The 4,737-nt window shown below is 49.4% G+C and overlaps 1 pseudogene; it reads right to left on the reverse strand.

Annotated features, from left to right (window-relative positions):
- Nucleotides 1-1,631: 1,631 nt before the first annotated feature.
- LOC100654551 (upstream-binding protein 1-like) lies at nucleotides 1,632-3,476 on the reverse strand (annotated as a pseudogene).
- Nucleotides 3,477-4,737: the final 1,261 nt, after the last annotated feature.

A 4,737-nucleotide genomic window follows, 5' to 3' on the forward strand; every position in this document is an offset into this window, starting at 1 on the left:
GTAAGAGAGAAGTTCACTACTTTCCCAAGTGATTGGTACAGAGAACATGTGGCCATACAAAGCAAAGGGGAAATGATGGAAAGGAAAACTGTCCTCCAGTAGGGTCTCCAGGAGTTACAAACATTTTGGAACTGAAGATGGAAATATGATGAGACGGTGCTTCTTTGTATTAAATAATAACTCGCTTTCTGAATTAATCATAAAATGTCAACATGTCTACCTGCTGTATAAGTCTCCTGGGAGAGATTTCGGACACAAAGTTACTCATTCCTATTTCCCTCTGAACAAAGATGGAGATCAAACAGCATATTCAAGGCCAAAACACCTGGGCAAATGGACAGAGACACACTATAATTAAAATGGAATATAAGGTTTTCTTAAAACTTGGGTCTGCTACACCACAGGCCTTAAAAATGCTTGCTGATGAATTTCGGGAAGGCTTTGGCTGAAGGGAGGAGATGAGGCGAAAACAGTGCATCCCCTTTGGAATGCATACTGGGAGACAAGGGTTTGAGTTTGTGAAAGAGGCATTCTTTTTTATAGAAAAAGCCTCTAATGAATAATCAGAATCTTTAGCCATCATTGTACTAAAGCTCAATATTTGAGGAGGAGTAAGGAGTCTTTATGGTGCATTTTAGTGTTTGCTTTGCTACGTCTAGTGTTTACAGTGTTCCAGGAACAATTTTGTCTTGTTGACAATGAGCCTCCTTAACACCAAGTCAGAAGCCATCAGAAGTAATACTTCTTTCCCTGCTGTGGTCACTTGTTTTCAACATGGGGCAGGGCTTTAAAAATGTTTAAAATGAAAAGTAGGAAACAGAGCAGTGGGGGGGGGGGGAGCCACATGAGTTTTAAAGGCAGCTGGGGGTTCAAAAGTGGAAAATCAGAAACTAAAATGCTAAAATGTAAGCAGAAGCAAAAAGTTTTTCAGTAAAATTGCTACGAAGCAAAAACACAAAAGTCTATGCATCTATTAGGATTTACCCGGATCCTTTCACCAAGCTAGCCCTCATAAAGCAGTTTCCCTCAAGCCCATCCTTCCGACTTGACCTTCCGTGATCCGCCATGATCCCATCGACACACGCCTTAGACCCGATTTCTTCCGAGAAGCTGCAGAGCCTCTCTCACCTGGCCACCAGTCTCTTACCAGTGGTTTGTTATCAGCAGGACACGTCTCCACAGACAGGTCCCATCCTGGCTCCACACTGCACTGTCCCCTGCCCACCCCGCCCCTCCAGGTCAGCATAAGTTCCAAGCAATAAAAGCTAAACTGTCGTAGAAAGGTGAATGCCCACACTGAGTTTTTACATTCATTTCCAAACCGTCTACAGTGTAAAAAGAAGCAAAGGCAGCTTCTAGGAACTGTATCTACTGGCCTCTGCCAGAGAAGTAGGCAGATCTGTCCGGACCGCGGCCTCCGAGCCGTCTGCGCTCTGTCCCCACAGGCTTGCTATCACAAGGACACTTGGCGGTGGCGGTGACAGGACAGTCGCTTCTCATACGGCTCACCTGAAGGTCATCTTGTGTTTTCATTATGAAATTTTGTACGGTCAAATTCAATCCCATGACTTCTTGGATTCAGTCTTCACACACTTTTAAGGGACTGAATATAGTTCAATCTACATAGGACATCACTTCAAAATTGGGTGGATACCACCACCATTTTGAACCTTTATTGTGGAGAATAAAAACTCTCATCTTGAAAGTTCTGAACCTTCTGATCGCTAACAGAAATGTGAATACTAGCGGGACCCTTTCTGTAAATGTGGTTAATTTGCTGCCAAGGAATATTAGAGACCAATGCAAGTTTTCGAGCAACTTCCGAGGCAAGCTTTTCTTCCAAGTCGATTGTGTGATAAACGTGGGCTGCACCGCTGCCATTCTGGCCTCCACCGCCTGCCACCTGCCGCTGCCGGGACAGAGGGTTAAGCCGGGCTGAACCGACCTTGACTTCAGTGAATTATAGAGCCGGATTCCATCGGCAGCACCACAAGTCTGTTCTAAGTCCTGTGCCGTCAGTTTTAATAAGTCGGCATCTGAAAAATTGGAAAACAGTCTTGTGTAGGAAGACTACCGGTTTTTGAGCAGCCGTGGCTTTTTCCTGGAATGTGGCTGAAGGCTGAGGTTGCTGACCTGAGGCCTGTGAAACGCCATCTCCTTGATGACCTGGGGAAGAAGAATTGCTTGCTGCCTGGGACACTGCAGGTGCCCTGGTGGAGGGGAGATGAAAGTGGGTTCTGCGGAAGGACTGTTACTCGCCTAGGCTGTGAGCGTGTCAGGCCACAGAGAACACTCCGTGAGGGCTGTGGTGTCCTAGGATAGCTGCTACTTTTCGTTTTCAGGGGCAGTTCTCCTCTTCATTTTCCCTCGGTCTGTTTTTTGCTTTCTGTCTGCTCCCTTAGGCTTCAACACTTTGATTGGGCAGCTAGCTGCGTGTAGGTGATCCGCGTGTTCCCCATTTTGATTCTGCTTAAAGGTGTCAACCTGGAACCTAAAAGGCGCAGCTCCCTTTTCACCCCGTGCTTCCCTGGACTAAGTCCCGTGCTGATGCAGGGCGCCTGAATGAAAGCGGATGTGCGTTTTGCAGGGTCCCACAGAAATTCACCCGCATTTTACGGACTTGGGTTTGTCTTTGTGTCAGTTATTCCCACAGACCCTGAGATATCCACCTCGTGAAGTCTGTCTCCTGGGCAGTTCCACTTCCAGCCTCCGAATTGCTGATGCCCTGTACATTGTAGCCGTGTGTCGTGAAATAAGGCTGGTATGATGCTCTTTACCAATTTTCCGCTCATGTCAGGCGTATCTCCCATTTTCCGATTTTCCAGCATCCGAATTGCATAAGGCTGACCTTGATTCAAGTAAGCAAGCGGTTCAGCATGCCGTCTTACTGCCCGGACATCACAACGCACATCACATACTGAAAGGGTGGGTGTTCAGGCTCACCATCCAGTGGAAGGCTGGAATCTTCTTTCTTGAAAATGGGTAATGCCACCATCTGGCTCCTGCAGTAGGCCCGGCGCCAGCTCCCGCCCGATGCCAGAGACGCTGGCGTCAAGGTCGTGCACCAGACCGGACTCGATCCCCTTGTCCATCCTGAGCACCCAGGCCACCGTCTCGCCTCACAGCCGCCTGGCCAGCGACACGGCCTCCGTGTCCTGGGCAGAGTGGCCGAAGTTCCGCGGGCGCGTCCTGGGGGAGGGCGCAGGTGAAGCCTCCGGAGGCGCGGCGAGCGGTCACCAGCGGCTGCCCGGGAGGCGGCCTAGGAGGGAGCGGCCAGAGCTCGGCAGGCCAGGCCCGGAGAGCCCGGCGACCTCCTGCAGCCGAAGCTGCAGGGTAGCCGGCAGCGCCTCACTCCCCCGGGCGCCGGCTCCGCACCTCCTGTCGCCGCCGCCCGCACCCTGCACCCCGCGCCCCTTCCTGCGCCCCCGGACCGCGACCCGCCCGCCCCGGCTCTGTGGCCCTCCATCCCGGGCCATCCCCGCCGACGCTGCTCCACCGGCCTGCACTGTCGCTCTGGCTCTGGCTCCTGTGCTTTCATTTTTAGCTGATACACAGTAAAAAAAATAAAATGAAATAAAATAAAATAATTTTCCACCTCTTGAAGTTGTTGCGAGGGGCAATACACGTGAAGTACTTTGAAAAGTGTCCGAGTAGTAAATACTACCAATCACTGCCATTACCTGACATCTAAGCTCTAGTCATCTTCAAGGTGTACTGCTCCTCCATCCTTCGCTTGCAGTTCGCACTCTGAGGATCCCCTGGGGCTCCAACCACTCCAGAAGCTCCTTGTCTTGGGGGAGCTCTGGCAGCAAGGCCATGAGAAGATTCTGACTTAATTGTTGTAAGTTACACCTTTCTTCTCTACAGCCCATCAATTTAAAGTCCTCAGTAGTGGAGCCACCAGGAGAACCAGACTTAGAATCAAACAGGATCTAAAACCCTGGCTCTGGACCTTATTGACTGAGTAACCTAGGACAAGTTACTGCACCTCTTGAGACTGTTCCTTCTCCTGTAAAGTGGGGATAATATCAGCTGCCCTTCAGGGCTGTTGTCAGAACCAGGTATTCAGGGAATTGTTGAGCGCAGTGCCTGGTACACAGAGAGCACTCAACAGCTGGTAACTGCTAAAGCAATAACCTGGTTGTCCTCACTGGACTGTAGAGCAGGATTTGGATCTCAGTCCCTTATAGCACTGATTTCATGACAGGCTCTTCAGTGACTAAGCAACAAAGAAATGACTGCATGCATAAATTTGGAATTAACGGGAAGTAGAAAAAGTAGTGCTTGTGTTTTGCTAGTCTCAGAGAAAGGAACCACCAGGAGAAAGAGCAAAGGAAAACGCATGTTCTGAAAGACAGACAGCAGGAGAAAACAGACAGTCAAAAGGAAAGCGTAAACTGAAGAGGTCCAGCAATGACATGCAGTGTGAGACACTAAGTTGTCAAGAGAGTGAGGATGTGAGAAATGCGTCAGGTGGTGATGAATGAGACATGGTGGGCAATTGTTGAGATCTGTAAGTTTAAAATGCAATGATGAATTAAAAATAATCAGAATAGCACTTACCTCTTTAGGGGGAAAGAAGGAGATGTGACCAGGGAGGAGCACACAGAAGGCTTCTCAGATCCTGGGAACATTTGGATCCTCCCCTCCCTTCTTAACCATCCTTAGGGCCAGTGGCGAATTAATTGTCTCTGGGCTGTAGGGCTCCAATTTTTGGCAAGCTGAAGGGACGGGGGC

Source organism: Loxodonta africana, chromosome 1, assembly GCF_030014295.1.
Source record: "Loxodonta africana isolate mLoxAfr1 chromosome 1, mLoxAfr1.hap2, whole genome shotgun sequence".
NCBI lineage: Eukaryota > Metazoa > Chordata > Mammalia > Proboscidea > Elephantidae > Loxodonta > Loxodonta africana.